Genomic DNA, 19,054 nt, shown 5'->3' with positions numbered 1-19,054 from the left:
TCCTTCCGTTAGCCCATCCCAGTATTTGAAAGTTCTCCTGCCTTTTACTTCAGCAGACTTGAGCTCCAGTTACACTGGGTTCTCTCCCCTACTGCAGTGGTTATTACTGAATAAAATCTGTCTTTATGGCCACTAATTAGCTTTATCTTTGACATCAGTCAAGGTTCAATAAAGGAAACAGTAACCACTCTAGGCATTTCAAACAGAAAGAATTTAAATACAGGAATTAGGTACTTACAAAGTCTTTTTTTTTTTTTAATTGAGGTGTAGTCAGTTTAATGTTGTTGTCAATTTCTGGTGTACAGCACAATGCTTCAGTCATACATGAATATACACATACTCGTTTTCATATTCTTTTTCACTGTGAGCTACTACAAGATATTGAATATATTTCCCTGTGCTATACAGTATAAACTTGCTTATCTATTTTAAATATACCAGTTAATATCTGCAAATCTCGAACTCCCAGTTTATCTCTTCCCACCCCCTCCCCTAGGCAACCACAAGTCTGTATTCTATGTCTGTGAGTCTGTTTCTGTTTTCTAAATAAGTTCATTTGTCTTTATTTTTTTAGATTCCACATATGAGTGATATCATATGGCATTTTTCTTTCTCTTTCTGGCTTACTTCACTTAGAATGACATTCTCCAGGGCCATCCATGTTGCTGCAAATGGCATTAGTTTATCATTTTTTATGGCTGAGTAGTATTCCATTCTATAAATACACCACAACTTCTTTATCTAGTCATGTTGATGGACATTTAGGCTGTTTCCATGTCTGGCTATTGTAAACAGTGCTGCTATGAACACTGGGATGCAGGTGTCTTTCTGAATTAGGCTTCCCTCTGGATATGTGCCCAGGAGTTTACAAAGTCTCATTGTAAGAACTGGAGAATTGGAGGTAGGATTACTACTTTTACTCTCTAAACCAGAAGCATTTTTTAGAGTGAGTGGGGCTCTATTAATAAGAACACTGGTATAACGGGCTTAAATCAGGACTGTTCTGGGCATGCAGATATATGTGTTCAACCTGAAGTCAGGTGGCCACTACCATGGCAAATCACACCTGTTCGTTATATTCAGAGTTTTGAAGCTTCTACTCCTGCTGCTGCTGCCACAACCCTGAAAGGCTCCCACATCCCCCACCAACCTTCAGCCAGAGTGTGCTTGTCAGGAAAACAGCCTTCTCTTCTTCTGCCTCCTCATTCTGTCCAAGTGTATCTAATTGGCAAAACCTGACTCACATCTGGACCCCACAGCTTCAAGTGAGTCAGGAAATGTTGTTGATAGTTTTCCAACCTCTGCCCAAAAGAGAAGGATGAAATGCAAGTTCAGTGAATCGATATAAGCTTCTACCATAATCTATTATACTAAGCTATTTGGCTGTGATTTCAGACTAAAAGAGAAGTCTCTGATGTGTCAGAGCTCTAAAAAAAAATGTGAAGTTTCCAAGTTCCCCACTCAAGGTTACCTGTTGAGCTCTGGGCAGCCTGACTCAGGACTATTCATTTGTTCCACCCATCACTAACTGTTGATTCTAATTCTATTTCCAGAGAAAGTAGGTTGATAAAGTGTTCTTTGCCCTTAATCTCTCTGTTAATAAATTACCAATGCATTCATACTTTGTGAAAGCAACAGATAGGGTTGTTTCCTAAAGGAGTAACGAAAATAGCATAAAATATCTGTGTTATCAAGAGGAGGGCTGCCTGAGGACTTATAAATACCATATTTTGGTTGGGTTTACTTTCCACCTGCTGAATGTACTGTAGGGTACTTACTAAATTGGTTGTTTGCTTTGTCCTTTGGGTGTGGCTGTGACAGATACCAAGGAATGTCAGGTAGCATCTACCAAGGAAGAGGCAAAAGAAGAGGGAGAAAAAAACAGAAAATGATCAAAAGTCAGTAACAGAAAGACCCAGAGATACAATGAGACAGACAGACACATGAATCTTCCCCACCATGAGATACAGGTGTGCACACAGGCACACCCTGAAAATAAGAGAGTGGGGCAGAGAGAAAGGAGTGCACAAAGGCAAAATCAGAGAACAAAACTAAATCAAGAAGACACAAACATAGAGATTAGGAAAAGTCTCTATAACACTGAAACGATGCAGAGAAACATTACAGCACACGGACAAATTTTAGCGAGTTTTGTTTTGTTCTTATTCATTGTATTTCTAGGTTATTTTCATCGTTTTTGTTTTGTTTCCCTGTTAATTAAAGAATGTCACATGAATATATATCTGATTATGAACTAGCTTTGGTCCAGAATTAAATTGGTGAGGTACAAATTTAAGAGACATTGAGAGAAAATAATTTTTGAGGTGTTCAGACCCACCATCCATGCTTCCTCTGTCCCAGATTTCTGCTCTGTAGAGACCGTGAGCACCTTGCTTTGCTGCAATAATTTGGGGTTTAATTAAATAAGTATTTCCCTTTGGTGTGGTTGAGATTCCAGTATATCTCCCTGGTTCAGTTATTTGGACCCTTATCTTCCGAAGGGTTATTGCTGATAATGTTCACACCAATTAATTCATTTTTCTCCCACGTCACTGTTTCCTCCAAATTAAAACAAAATCTTTTAATGAGGAGTATTTTTCAAAAAGCAACCACGAACAGACTAATTGGTGAACAATCAAACACAGTATTATCACAATCAGGAATCAGACAGGGAGGTCCACTGTCACCATATTATTCAACATTGTTTTGAGGTTCAAACTCATGTAACAGGCAAAGTGAAATAAACTGCATAAATATTGGAAAAGACAAAATCATCATTATTCCATGTAATCTGATTAAATAGCCCCAAAATATGAAAGATTCAACTAAGATACGTATTAAGAATTAAATTAGATTTTTGTACACAAGAAATATAAACAAAAATCAATAGCTTTTCTATATGTGAAAATAACCAGTTAGAAAATACAATAAGACAAATATACTATTTACAACTGTGGCAAAAACTACGAAATACCTAGAAAGAAACTTAGAAAGAGAAGCAGAAGAGCTCCATGAGTAAAATTCCAACACAGGACAGAATGGAAAAGCTAAACAAGTGAAGAGACAACACACTAGTCACAGTCAGAAGACAGAATGTCTTAAGACGTTAACCCCACCTGAACAGATTCATAGACACACTGAAATTCTCATTAAAATATCAAAGCTGGATCTTGAAACTTAAAAAAGGGTCCAAATAGGGAATGACAAAACAAATATGAATGAATTGCTGAGAAATTTTTGATAAAGAAGAATAACAAATAGCTACCTGTCCCACTAAATATGAAAAATATTAAATCTACTATTAATTAAAAAACTAGTATAGAAATAGATAAATCTAGATATATGTGGAAATACAATATGTGATGAAACTGATGTTACAAATAATTTGGGGAAGATGAGCTATGTAATGAGGTGCATTAGGACAACTATTTATGATTTGAAAGAATTTTAAGTGAATTCATAATCTCTCAACATATACAAAGATACCAAATATTAAAATGCAAATGTGAGCAATATATCTTTTAAAATATTAATACATATAAACTAGACAATATTCTATAACTTTTGGATGCTGGAGGGAACCTAAGTAAGAAAGGAAATTCAGAATTAATAATGAAAAATCTGACAAATTGGATTACACAAAAAGTTTAAATTTTTATATTATGAAAAACACTATTAAGAAAGCCACCTAGTGTCAGACAAGGAGAAAAAAATTGTAACACATGTAACAGACAAAAGGCTGGTATCCCTAAAGTATAAATAATTGCAAGAGATTGATAAGAAAAGACAAATAAGCCAGTGGAAAATGGGGAAAGGATAATAGCAGGCAAATCATCGAAGAACAAATACAAATTGCTTAAAAACATAAGGAGGCTACAATTGAAATAAAAATAAGAAAATAACTTTCACCCATGGGAATGAGAAGACTTAAAATGATAGCATCCAATGAGAGTGCTGGGCAACCTGACACTTTCACAATATAAATTAATATTATCTACAGGAAAGTAATTTGTCCACAAAATTGTAAAATGTGCATTTTTTTAATATTTTTATTGAAGTATAGTCAGTTTACAATGTTGTGTCAATTTCTGGTGTACAACATAATGCTTCAGTCATATAGGAACATACATATATTTGTTTTCATATTCTTTTTCACAATAAGGTACTACAAGATATTGAATATAGTGCTCTGTGCTATGCAGTATAAACTTGTTGTTTATCTATTTCATACATATTAGTCAGTATCTGCAAATCTCAAACTCCCAATTTAACCCTTCCCACGCCCTTCCCCACCCCTTGGTAACCATAAGTTTGTTTTCTATGTCTATGAGTCTGTTTCTGTTTTCTAAATAAATTCATTTGTCTTTTTTTTTTTTTTTTTGGAGATTCCATATATGAACGATCTCATATGGTATTTTTCCTTCTTCTTCTGGCTTACTTCACTTAGAATGACATTCTCCAGGGCCATCCATGTTGCTGCAAATGGCATTAGTTTATTCTTTTTATGGCTGAGTACTATTCTGCTGTATAAATATACCACATCTTCTTTATCCAGTCATCTGTTGATGGACATTTAGGCTGTTTTCATGTCTTGGCTATTGTAAATAGTGCTGCTATGAACATTGGGGCATGTGTCTTTTTGAAGTAGGGTTCCTTCTGGATACATGCCCACGAGCAGGATTCCTGGGTCATATGGGAAGTCTATTCCTAGTCTTTTGAGGAATCTCCATACTGTTTTCCACAGTGGTTGCACCAAACTATTCCCACCAGCAGTGTAGGAGGGTTCCCTTTTCCCCACAGCCTCTCCAGCATTTGTCATTTGTGGGCTTTTGAATGATGGCCATTCTGTGAAGTCCCTGCCTTTTAAATCCAGACTAATCTGTTTGATTAAACTGATAATAAAGATTGCCAGAGAAAACTCAAGATGTGTCTATGTGAAGAAAACATTTCAAGGCGTTTGGAGAGATGCTTTTCTCCAGAAGGGCTGGCTGCCTTTATCTAAGTGACCTGCAGCGAGAAAGATTTTCACAGATGGAGTTTTGTTGTCATTGTTGTCGTTTATTATTTCTAATTACTCTCCCTCAATCACATAAGACTTATAAAAAGATAAACATTTATTAAAAGCCTATGAAGCCTGAGCTATTTGACTTACGCTAACTCATGTATCCTTAAAACATATTATTCTGCAACTATTTTTATATCCATTTTAAAGATGAGGAAACTGAAATCTAGGATAATTTGACCAATATCGTACAGATAGTAAGTTAAATAGATGTTAAACACTAGATGTTACATCCAGGACCAAAACTCAGACCTATCTAACTCCAAAGTTTGTGTTTCTACACGGTAAGCCACCCCACCACGAAGTCTTGAATGTTGCTCTCAATCAGAACATTACTACGTGGATCTCCTAAGCATGCTTTTCCCATTTCACACTTCATAATAATCACATTTCACAAAGACCGTCTAACGTACAATAAGATTCATCCTTACTTAAACTGTAAATTGGAACCTTAATTACTTCTCTTTTAGGTAGACTTCATTTCTGTCTGCAGACAGTCTCTGCTCATTGGAGGAAGAGGCAGTAAGGAGTGACGGATACTCCAGCTTAATTACGTCATTTGTCTCCAGGACCCTTCTTAGCATTTTAAAATGAGCTAAGAGTGCAAACCAATTAACAGACCAAACGAGATTACACTCCCAGACTATCCCAGACCACCATTCCTGGTAAATATGAATGTTAATAATTAGTGTTTTAATCAGAATAAACTTTAAGCCAAGGGAAGTATGGAGACAAACATACTAAGCGCAAGTCAACGTCATACAAGCAGCTGTCTTGGCAGAGAAGGTGTGAGTGTTCAAAAAAGCTCTATAAAGTCCTGCTACCCTTTGCTTAATCTTATACCATCCTTGTCAATACCATTGTTTCCAATTCTGAACACAAACATCACACATCAAAGTCTTCGAGCTGAGCCAGCCAACCTCAGCCTTTGCAAACAACCATCACAATCACTGCAGGTCTTTGCTAACAACCCTAATAAAGAGGAAACAAAAGTCAAACATCTGGGAGTGTTTTCGCCTAGAGACATCTTGAGTTTTCTCTGGCAGGACTTAGAGCTCCTTGTCCTATTTCAGGGGATAACTATATGACCTGAAGTTTAAAAAAAAAGTAAAAAAGAGTACCCTATGAGCAAAGCAAAATCAATCAATTAATGGAGTGATTATGAAGAGTACTGGTGCTTAAAGAATATAAAATGTGATCACTGAGAATTAAGGGAGAGAATATATTGCTACTAAACAAGAAGCCAAAGGATGCAGCAGTGGGAAAGCCACGTTAACCATCTTGTGTCTACAATTGACAGGGTTAAAAAAAATGTGTGGGACGGATAGGGCACTAGGAAGGAAAATCCATACAGTATAAAACTATGCAGCAATTAAAAGACTCACGAGGGAGCTCTTTATGACTGATACAGAAAGATCTCAAAATAACAATCTTCACAGAAAATTTAGGATACAAACAATGTGTAAAATATATAATCATTAACATTAAAAGAAATTAGAAAGGGAGAAAGACCATGAATGTACGTATTTGGATTGTATTTACATGAGTATTTCTGAAAGGATAACATTGGATACCTGGGAAGAGAACTGTATGGGTAGGGGCAGCGGTGGGACAAATATTTTTCATTGTATATTTGCTTGTTCATTTTAATTAGCATGTACTTTGACCCAGTAACTCCCTAGAAATTTCCCTATGGATAAGACATATTCCAAAATACAAATTCAAAACAATATTCACTTAGTCTTGATCCTGTGATCCAACATTTTGAAACAGAAACTTCTTGAAGCTCAGATTCAACCATAATAATTAGTGTCTAACCCACGTATAGCCCTTAACATGGATCAGGCATAATCTAAATTTTTTACACATTTTAACAAATGTAATCATAACCAAACCTAAGAGGACGAGGCTATTTTTTTTATTGTGGCAAAATGTATATAACATGAAAAGGCAATATTCATTGTAACATTGTTATTAATAGGAAAAAACTTTCCTCAAGTTAAAAGTACATCAGTTGCTCATGTAAAATGTAGTGGATCAGCAATCCGGCAAGCGTGATGAGCAAGGGGAGAGTACGTATGAACGCTGAGTCAAACCGCCCCTCTGCCAGCCCAGGTGCATAGGTCTTTGTTTGCCAACCTTAAGTGAATCTGGAGAATCTATTTTGGTAGCAAAACCAGGCAGTCATTTGGGGTTTGGAAAGAAAGAAATCTAAGGGAAGTACTGAGCCAGCATGTCAAGAACTGGGAGGGTCTGACATTTTACCCTGCCTGCAAGCGAACAAGCTAGTCTGTCATAGATTCTGGGATGCTTGCAGAAGACACAAGACTCCAGAAATACAGCACTTAATTATTCACAGCATTACTCATAGCCAGAGTTTTAGCATTTTCTTATGCTGATCCCTGTGCTCCAGTTCCAACAGGGTGACAACACAGGGCAGATGACCTGTGCACACACCACGGGTTGCATTACAGGAGAGGAACTTAGAGCTTAGGGAACCCAAGTCTCTTATTATGGGCATTAAGGGTGCCTGCCCTTTGTTCTGTAGGGAAGCTCTGTGCCTATTTTCCAAGACCGTAATCACGTCTGAACTTTGCTCTGGAAGAGACGTTATCTGTCTTCCAAGACTATTCACCACGCTAAAATTCTTGAAAAGATGGCCCAGAACAAAGGTAATCAGTGTCTCTGGTCATAAGATGTGCAGAAATACAGGAGACTCAAGGATAATATCCACCCCTCTTTTCCACATCATCTTGGCTTCTAGCGAATTTTTCAGTGAGAGCACCACCACGTCAGCCATTCTGATTAACATGATGGAGACTAAGACCTAATCTATTCAATTTTTCTCGTCCAGTAATAGTCTTAATTAAGAGTATTAATAAGACTCCAAGCCAACCTACAGAACTGACCACAACCATGCCCTGCTGGGTCCAGGACATAACCAGCCAAACAAATACCATAAACCATCAGGGACTACATTAGAAACACAGGTGGACTTCACCTTAAGCTCCTGTACTGACCTTTCTACTTGGCTGGAGACATTAATTCAGGTACAGGAAATACATATCAGCAGTTGCTCACTCTTCACCTCAGCCTTCCAAAAAAAGAAGTCTTAGGTAATTCTCTCATCCTTACAATGCTTTTCTGTGAGTTGAGACTGGTCTGTACGACTTTTCGCACTGAGTTGGTACCACTGATCACTTTGATGAAAGACAAAGACAAATTTCATACCACTTTTTCTAACTGAATTACCCCCCCCCCATCGTGGGAATAGCTATCTGCAAAGTGAACGTAAATAGCAAGCCAGTTATTCTGAGAAGTAACCAAGGGTAACTGCAATTTGGAGGGACTGCTATAGTCATCTGAGGGCTATTGAATCAACTGGAGGTTTTTCTTTAAACCCTTGAAGATGTCTTATGACCACTTTAAGTCAAGTCATTGTATTTTCAGGAGGGAAGCAAGTTCATGCTTGGCTCCTACACAAGAAGTGCTTTCCCAAGGGTGCATTTGGCACCCCTAGAAAAAAAAAGTATTGTTTACATTTTGGGGGTCCCCAAAAGAAACTCACATCAAGCTAGGGCCCCAGATTGACAGCGCCTCCAATATGCCCTGCTAGCCAGTGGCTAAGCCTTAATATTCCCAGTTCAATTCAAATAATTAAATCTAGTTCTTGTCTTTGGAAGGACTGCCTAAGGGGAGTCAGTCCAGCCTGTCCACTTCATATAGGCCACCAACCAGGATGCCCCCCGTTTATGAACCCCTCACTGAATCACCTGTCAGTGTCTCCAGATATCTATCCCACCCCCACCGCCACAGCTGATCCTCAGTCATTCCACAGGATGGACAGATGTCACCTGGTTGGCATGTTAAGGGTTTGGACCTTATTTGTTCTATAGAAAGCAAAAGGAAGAAGAGCTTCAGAGCACAAATCTGGAGCTGGGGTGCCGAGGTGTGGCTCTTGGCCCTGCCACACTTCCGTTAATAGCAAGATGAACACTGATCAGATAAGGGGAAGAAAGGTCTATAAGTGTTGGGAAGCTGCAAGCTCACAGTAGCACATGCAGATTTCCAAAATTTGTAGTTAGTTAGCTCAAATTTTATTATTAGCAACAAACACTGTCAGTTGTGTTCCTTGACGCAACAGGCTCACTTTGTTCATTTTTCAGGAAATGTCTGCCAAATAATCAAATCTGAGCAACCATATTTTGCTCTGCCAGTTTCAAGTTAAAAATGTTGCATGGAGAAGCAGTAAGTTCAGCTCACAAATCAAACAACAGGAAGGACTTTCCCTCAAGGCCACCATCGGACAACAGTTTGTAGTGGAAGGGCTCTATGAATGCTTCCTATTTGTGACATAGAATATTTAAAAGATGTGAACGCAAAGGTTGAGATCTAGTCAAATTTATAATTTCTACTGCTCACCGAAGACATTCTCAAATGAAACTCACTTGGTAGTTAACAGGGTTCAGGTACCCCCAAATGCGGCACTTCGGCATATTGAATATTTTAAAGTGAAGGATTTTGAGAAACAACAGGTGCAAGAAAAACTCTGATATCCTCCTTCCCCCACAATAGGTCATAAGACCTTCATGTGAGCATCACCTTCCCTGTACTGGGAGCAAAGGGGAACCCTTACTTCCAATGGTGGAGGGGCGTCCAGAGGAATCCAAATGAACAAGTGGCTCATACCCTTTTGTCTTATCACATTTTTCTACAACTTTCCAGTCTTCATCAAATCTAGGATAAAAATGCTCAGGCTTAACTCCTTCTCCAGGTCTTCATTACCTTCACGTCACATAAAATTCATATTAAACAAATTTTTACACGTTCGTCCTGTTAATCTGTCATCTGTCAGTCCAATCTCCAGGGCCCCCGCAGGAGACCCTAAGCTGAGTAGAGAAAGAGATGTTTTCTCCCAAACACACTGAAGGATAAAATAGCTACTTGTAAGTTTGGTGCCATTGACTTAACTTGTGCTCAGAACCAACATTTTTACCCACCATCACTCTGTGCTGTTAGTGCAAATGTCAACATAGTGGGAAGGATAAATAATTTCTTAGTATTTTTGTAAAAATAGATTTGATTTCATTGACCCTCTATACGTGTTTTGGGGATCCAGGGACCTGCAGAGCACACTTGAAAATGCTGGTTTCTATGAACATGATAATGCCCCAAACTAGGGCAAGTGCAGTAGAATGGAAAAGAGGAGCCGTATAGGAAGATATTGTTGAGTAGAATACATAGGAGTTGGTGATGAAATACACATGAGAAGTACAGAAGAAGGAAGGGCCACTTATGTGGAAGACGACCTAACTACCCGGTATTAACGTAAGGCACCAAGGAAAACAGCAGGACAGACCAACAATGGGACTACTGATATCAGATTTTAGAGACAGCTGCTAAAAATGAATTTTCCCTAAGGGAAAAGAGACTCAAGGGGCAATACTTTGTTTAGAGACAATAATTCTGAATGTAGTTGGGTTGATCAATCAAATGATCGTCGAAGCCAGCTTCCCGTGGACTTATGATGGACTGCTAGGTTGAGGGAATTGAAATGATTAGTCTAGAAATACCTAGAAGAGGTGTTTCACTTAATTCCGATCTAGCTACCAATAATGAAAGCGTCTAGTTGAACTGGCGGCTGGCCGTGCAACAAGAGGCGGTGCATTTAGTGCCAGCACAGGATCCTTGACACCGGATGGCAAACTTGGCCAAGACACTGTGTGTCTAAACAGCAGAGGGACATCTTCACAAGGGTATTTGGTATCACTCGTTACCCCTGGAGCAAACAGCCACAGTGTAAACACTGGACATCACAGTCCTTGGAATAAGCTTCAAGGATCACCAGTAACGCTGGCAGCAGAGCATTTGGTGGTATCCGTGACTGCTTATGGGGTCACCACGAGAGCCTGCTGGTTTGAGTTAGGGTAGGAAGTTTGGGAGTAGCCGCTAGTGTCGAGGAGGGGGAAATTTCCCCCTCTATCCATCTTGACTTCTAAATAAAATGGACACAAGAAAGACTAACAGGAAGGGAAAAAAACGTAAATTTTAATTCATGTGCACAGAGTTCTCACAGAAATGGGACCTAAGAAGTGGTCAGAGCAGGCAGATTTTATATCTTCAAGGCAAAAAAAAAAAAAAAAAAAACCCAATAAATTTGTGTCATGTTGATGGAACAAGAAATCTAGGCCCTGGGTGCTTAAGCTAACTAATTAGTAAAAAAAAAAAAAAAAAAAAAAAATTAAACAGAGTTTGAGCTTGGAGTAGTAATTTAAAGGAATAACAAGGTTTGTTTTAAACAGGCTTCTCAGCCCAAGACAAGGCTGTCCTATACCCAGATTTAGGGGTTGCCTCTCTCACATGGGAAATTTATCTCCTGCTTTTAGGGAGACAGAGAGGAGGGTCAAAGTGCTTCTTTGACATTGGTTGTTTCTTAGGTAAACTTTATTTAAATTATCAATATGTCATTGAGGCATATTTGGGGGTGGCCTGCCTTGGGTCCCCAACACTAGCTAATGGAGAATATAAAAGACAGTCCAGTCTCCGGAGGAAATTCCCAATATTCTTTGAGAAGAATTTGCAAAAGGACTAGTGCTCCCACGGAGATGTGAGAGAAGCCAGGGAAGCATTGTTTTGAGGTATCATTTTCCCACTGGGTGATGAAAGCTAGCAAATGATTATTAGGTACAAACAAAATCCTAATACAGAAAATTAATTTTCTGATTATTCTTATCTTTCACAGACACTGGCTTGATCCAAAAGGCATTTTAACAATGGCTTATTTTTCCCCAAGGGTTTTTAAATTATGAGTCAAAAAGCAAAGAGATTTCCTTTTTAATAATAAAAAAATTGCTGTTTTTATTTTATCTTTGAAGACTCCATCTGTGTCTGATCATCAGTAATAACCAGACATCACTACACAGCCTGACATTTTTAGTATCTATTTTCCAATCTATATAATACTAATGTTTGGAGGATTTGAGTTGCTTCATCATGCTTTCTGATGGTTAATCTAGCCAAAGGATTTCTCTGTTTTACAAAAAAGTGTACAGGTATATCTTGTTTTATTATACTTTGCTTTATTGAGCTTCGCAATGTGTTTTTCACAAACTGAAGGTTTGTGGCAACTCTGCATCGAGCAATTCTATCAGCACCATTTTTCCAACAGCAGTGTTTTTTAAATAAGGTATGTACATTGCTTTTTCAGACATAATGCTATCGCACACTTAAAAGACTGTTGAATAGTGTAAACATAGCTTTTATATGCACTGGAAAACAACAAAAATAATTATGTGACTTGCTTTATTGAGATATGTGCTTTATTGTGGTCTGGAACCAAACCTGAAGCTCTGAGGTATGCAGTAGCCACTGGAAAACTCAGTAAACTGACCATGGCTTAAATACAGTATTTTACATCGTATGTAACTTTTAAATGAAGATTTGTTAAGTACCTGGTTTACTATAAAAGTTATAAAATCCAAGAAGGTAATTAAAGAACCATTAACACAAAATATATATTGAGTATTTACAAAAAGTTCACTTATGTTCCATTAACAAAAATAGACCATAGATAGAAATGGTCCACCACTCTCTCCATCCCAACTGATCTCCAACCATGCTGACCTTTCTGCCATTCCTCAAAGATGCCAAGCTGATCCTGCCTGAAAGATTTTACACGTGTTATTTCTTTTGCACAGCAAAATACTCCAAAACTGCATGACTTAAAAAAATAAGCATTTGTTATCCCACATTTTCTGTGGGTCAGAATTTCAAGAGGGGCTTAGCTGGGTGCTCTGGGTGCAAAGGCTCTCTTGAGGTTACCATAAGATGTTAGCCGGGGCTGTCATCATCTGAAGCTTGACTAGGGGCAGGAGGGTCCAAGGCTAAGACAGCTTCTTCATGTGGCTGGCCAGGTGGCACTGGCTGTTGGCAAGAGACCTTAGTTCGTCACCATGTAGCCCCCTCCATAGTGATACTTGAGCATCCCCATGATATGGCATCTGGTTTCCCTATGACCTCCCATCCCCTTGCCCCGCATTGTTTAATAGCACTTATCAATGCCTGAAACTAAATTATGTATGCCCTCATGTGTTTGTTTTTTATCATCTATCCCCCAAACTTCATGCTGGGAGTGAGTTTGTCTATCTTGTCCACAGTGCAGGCCAATTGCCAGGCACATGGGCTGGCACAGAGTAGACAACTCAGTCAAGATTTTTTAAATGAATGAACAATTTTTAAAGCAGTGGTAATGACATTATACTCAGCTTTTCATGCTCTTTTACACCGTTTTGCAACTATACGCAGAGAAAAATATTAACAGTAACCTGAAGAGTGACAAATCACAAGACTAGACTCCATAATATTATTTTTAAGTGAATTATAGTGTTTGTTAGTGATTAAGGTTTTCATTATTCAATATGAATGATTTTTACCTGTTTAAGGAAATTTTCCAGGATTTATGAAATATTTTAATTAGTATATATATTATGAGAAAAGGTAAATGATTTTAAATATTCAAGTTGAATAAGAAGCAGTCAGCTATCAGGAGAAAGTATTTGGAAATAAATGTAGACAAATAGAAATGTTCATTTTGGAAGGGGCATAGTCTCATAAGTATGATTTATTTAATGCTTCTGGTTCACGGGGCTTTTTATTATCTCAGTATCTGATGTACATATGTATCATCTATCATTCTACTGAAGTAAGTAAAGAAAGAAGTGTGCTTCTTTTAAACAGATGAAGGACAGTTCTCTGTACTGACCCTGCTCTCCCACCCACAACTCTCCAGGGGGTAAAAGTGCATCTTGCCATTCTCTGCTAATCAGAATATAATTAAAGTTAAAACCTAATATTTATGTTTCATCTAAGATGCTCTAGTTTATATTCAGCGCACGCGCGCGCACACACACACACACACACAGACACACACATACACAGAAAGCGTAGAAATGGTCTGTCAAATACTCATTTCTGCAAAGTATTTGTACCTGTGCAATTAGATTATCATGGAGATAATCTGCTCAGACTAATAGCTCTCATTGCAAATGTCATTCTTCCAGCTTTAATCTATCTAAATTGAGCAGGAAAGCAGAAATGGGTAGGTCAGTCAGTAATTGACCCTCTAACTCTAAGATCAAAGTAGGCAAAAGATGTTCATTCTAAAGGGGATTGCTGAAGAATTTGGGGGACAGAGTAATAAAATTATTAAAATAGAAAGACTATTAGAAATTATCCAATTCACCTTCTCAGCCAAAGCAAGAGTCCTCCACAACACTCAGCCTCTGCACCAACTGTAATTGTGGTGGGTCTCCTCCTATCAAAGGACTTTTAGAAAATGCGAGTTAAAATGTGCCTTTTATGTTGAGCCAAAGTAACTCTGAGAATCTTCCACATCTGGAAATTAGTTCTATTCCATAAAATATAATAAAATGAGGCTAATTTTCTGCCACTTGATAATTTTTCTCATCAGTGATTCTCAAAGTTGGGTGCACATTGGAGTCATCCTGGGAGCATAACTTCTGATCCCATCTGCAGAAGTCTGATTCATATTATTTGGGGTGTGATCTGTGTGTCTGAAGTTTTAAAAACTCATGTGACTCTAACGCGCAGGCAGCCTTGAGAACCACTGTATTTGAAAAGAGCTATCTTGTGCCTGACAATTTTAATCTCTTCCCAAAAATAATCCTTCCCTTTTCCTTCTGTTATTCTTCACAAGGATATAATTTCCAGATTCTCTCTATTTCTCAGTCCCCTGAATATGCTCTACTTAATGGAAATGGATTTTTAAATGCAGAAACTAGCAGCTCTCCAGGGGTCTGTCCAGTGTGGAATAAAGTTGCCATCGTGGTTCATTATTCTCTGCAGATTGAATTGTATTCGTGTTTAAATAACTATATGACACTGAGCCTACATCCAGCTAAAGCTCTGAATTCCTTTTTATGTGAACTGACATTAAACCATGAATCCCCAGTCCTAAACGTACAAAGTGGATTTTCTGAATTTCCTCATTTACTTTTATCCTAAATAACTTCCATCATGTTAGTTTCGTCTCTATATTCTATCTTATTACTATCTTATTACTATTATCTCTATATTTTATCTTATTACTTTTTAAATGTATCATTATTCAATTATTCAATACAACAGGCAAGAGCCAAGATTAGGGTTAAGATATTCACCTCAAGGGCAAAATTTAAGGGGCACGAAAACTCTCAGGAATCAAGACAAATAATTTCTTCAGCTTTGTTGAGGTATAATTGACAGAATTACAATGTAGTTAAAGTGGACAATGTGGTGATTTCTTATATGTAAACACTGTGAAGGTATTCCCACAACTGAGTTCCCACACAGCCATCACCTCACATATTTACCCTTATTTTTTTGGTGATAACAAAGGTTTTGCTCTCTTAGCAAATGTCAGTTCTACAATACAGTATTATCAACTGCAGCCACCGCATCATACATTAGGTCCTCAGATCTTACCCATCTTATAACTCAAAGTTTGTATCCTTTTGCCATTCTCTCCCCATTTACCTCTGCCTGCAATTCTGGCAACCACCACTCTACTCTATTTCTATAAATTCAAGTTTTGGTTTTTTTTGTTTTGTTTTGTTTTTTTGATTCCACATATAAGTGACACCATGCAGTATTTGTCTTCCTCTGTCTGACTTATTTCACTCAGTATAATGACCTTCAGATTCAGACATGTCACAAATGGCAGGATTTCATTCTTTGCCATGACTGAATAATATTCCTTTGTGTTTATATAGCACATTTTCTTGATCCATCCATTCATCACCCCATGGTTGGGTTGCTTCCTCGCCTTGGCTACTGTGAATAATGCTACAGTGAACATGAGAGTACAGATTTCTCTTTGAGATAACAAATAATATTTTAATGGAACATTTTAAAGAACCAAAATCCATAACAAAAGATCTACAATAAGCAAAATACCAAAATTTTAAAGACAGACAATTCTCATTTGTTTGTTTTTTCACTTGTTTGTTTTATGACCCTGCATTATTGTGCTGTGGGAACAGTCATTTCCAAGCAGCCTGTGATTCCCAGACCAGGGTGGCCACCAAGCCCCCATCCCCCATCACCCCATCTCTATCACAGTGGGTTTATGTGGGCTGATGACAGCATGGGAGCAGACTGGACAAAGCCGATTTTATATGTAGCCGTGTTTTTTGGTTGTAAAGTTTTTATTACCTTTTCCATTTGGTTCATAATATGAGGGGCTATTTTGATAAGTGTATATGGGGGGACACTTTTTTTCTCATCTCAGACTCCAGTAAGGAACCTCAGAGCACTGCAACAACTATTTTCCCCCATCCCCATATTTATATATATAATTTGATAAATATGACTTTTGTATTTTTGTCTAAGGCATCGATAAATATATTGATCAGGAGAAATTCAAGTAGAAACCTTAGTTCACTAGGGGAGGAAGATTGCTCCAGTTTGAAAATTGTTCAAATGACTAAAAATTCACTTACATGTAGTTATTTTTTCCACGTATCTCCATCTTCATACTTCTGTACCCAAGAAGCGCTCACTATTTACTAAACTGAATTGTACTCAATATTTGGTAAACTAGAATAGTTTGTTTCACATACAGGCAAAATATCAGAAAGCTTACAGTGTTTTATTTTATTTTATTTTATTTATTGTTTTTATACTTTTCATCTACAAAGAAAAAAACCACTAACTCTTTTATTTGATTTATTTAGGACAATTCACTCTACTAATGGTTTCTTTCTCCAGATAGTAGAATAAAGGGGTGGAAATGATAGAACACCACATTTTTGTAAAGTACAAGAAGAATTTTCTAACAACTAGAAACGTTCAAATTTAAATGTGCGCTAATTATTTCCTCATCACTAAAAGTATGCAAGCAAAAGACATATGTCACTTGCTCTGAATGTCACGGCAAGGGTAAGATACAAGAGGAGTTTGGGTTCAGTCACTCTGGAGGGCCTTTCCAGCTCTGAACTCTGTGATAAACAGTCTTACTAGGGTCCAGGTGAGTAAAATTAGCCATTCTTTCGACTTTGTATTGTATGTAACCATGAGTCAAAAAGACATTTGCAAATAAAGAAAAAAGTAATTATTTTCATGATTTCAAACCTAAGGACTAAACAGGCATTCTGAATAGTCCCAGGGCCCTTCTAAACAATCCATCACACATCGTTTTGTCCACACCCTATGAAACTTACTCTCTTTTCTGCCTGCATTACACATTCTCTTGATTTAGTACTTATTTGTAAAGTAAAACATCATTGTTATTCTATTCATTCTAGAATTACTTCTTTCTTACCTCTGAGGGAAAATTAAGTCATTTCTATTGTCTCCAGACCCTTCTGAGAAAACTGAATTTAAAGGTACTAATAACATTTTGATAATATATCTTACAAAAATATGTTTACAGTGCCCAAGGGAAGAATAAACTTTTTATTCCATTAGAGATGAAATATATATATATCAGGCTTCCCTACATGAGTGGTCCTCAACCTGGCTATTCATGACAATCACCTCAAAAGTCTTTAAAATGGTGATGCCCATGCCTCACCTCAGGCCAATTAAGTCAGAATCTCCTAAAGAAAAAAAGAGTCTGGGGAAAAGTGTTTGCTCAAGCTTCCCAGGTGTTTTTAATGTACGCCAGCAGTCGAGACCCACTGTTCTGTTTGTGTGTTACACTGCCTCGCTCTTTCTCGTGCGCAGGTGGAACTTAAAAACAAAAGCAGTCAGAGGTTCTCTGCATGTGACTTACTCCATGCCAGCAACTGAGACGCAGGTGCACTCAGAGCACTTTAAGTGGCCAAAGAGGACAGAGTGGCAGTCACTGACTCCCAAGAGGAGTTTTTCTCCCTCAATGTGGAAAAATTAAAGGTAAAGAAATATTACTTCTCTTAAACTAGGTTGAAAATAAAATACCCTGATTCACAATTGAAGGTTCTTTATGTTTCGTTTTGTCTTTACTATAAAACACAGTTGAGAAACCAGTAAACCATAATTTGGGGCACTCCCAGTGAGTCACGATGCCCTGCCTAATTGCTGGTAGCTTACATCAGCTAGTAATAGTTAGTAATAAAAACTAGTAACAATAATGCTGTTTATATCTCAAATGACTTTAATAACTCAGTTATGGGTCAATCATTTGGATCATTTATTTAAAAATAAGCATTTGATCAAATATATAGACGAATCTATCTAATGGGCCCATAATACAGGATTGATTCAATAGACTATGGATGAAAGATAAAGGTATATTAAAATAGACCAATACTGTTGAGTGAAAAAAAATCAGGTTTAAAAGTAGTATAGGGGGGAAGGCGTAGCTCAAGTGGTAGAGCACACGCTTAGCATGCACGAGGTCCTGGGTTCAATCCCCAGTACCCCCTCCAAAAAATAAATACATAAATAAGTAGACCTAATTAACTCCCCCTCAAAAAAATTTTTTTTAATTTTTAATAAAAAGTAGTACAAATACTATAAACCCATTTTAATAAAATTATACATCTATAGAGACAAAATATATTATTGTATATATCTTAGTCTTCCATATGCTGGGGAGGGGGAATCAACAATTGGCAAGCCATGCAGGAGATGGCTGGACCCTGCTTCCCACCCTGAGGATGCTGCAGCTAGGAGACTGTGGGACATCTTACAAAGGCCAGTAGAGGGTAAGGTTTCTTATCACATCAGCCCCCGAGACCTCTGCCTGAAAGATTTGGTGGAAAGAAAAGTGATGAAAGTCCCTTTTCTCTCTCTCTCTAAACTTAAACTAGCAGCAAAGTATATTTGTGGAGCTACTTCCTCGGACTTAGTGACTCCTGGGGATCCTTTTCCTCCCAGAGGTGGTCTCTGTTTGTCTTTGTCTCTGTCTATCATATCATTTGACATAAGGAAGAAAACCATTCATCTGATTACATTTTCCTTTCTTGTTCTGTGTCTTAAGAGCTTGGCTTTGTGTCCAGTGAGAATATTCTC

At 37.7% G+C, this 19,054-nt stretch overlaps 1 long non-coding RNA gene across 1 annotated transcript in view; it reads right to left on the bottom strand.

Annotated features, from left to right (window-relative positions):
• The window catches only part of LOC123616604 (uncharacterized), a 90,181-nt gene that overhangs the window by 17,339 nt on the left and 53,788 nt on the right, over positions 1–19,054 (bottom strand). The gene's annotated exons all lie outside the window — the stretch shown is intronic.

This window comes from Camelus bactrianus, chromosome 34, assembly GCF_048773025.1.
Source record: "Camelus bactrianus isolate YW-2024 breed Bactrian camel chromosome 34, ASM4877302v1, whole genome shotgun sequence".
Classification (NCBI taxonomy): domain Eukaryota; kingdom Metazoa; phylum Chordata; class Mammalia; order Artiodactyla; family Camelidae; genus Camelus; species Camelus bactrianus.
Note: the sequence above shows the minus strand (reverse complement) of the source record. Positions and strands in the feature narration are given on the sequence as shown.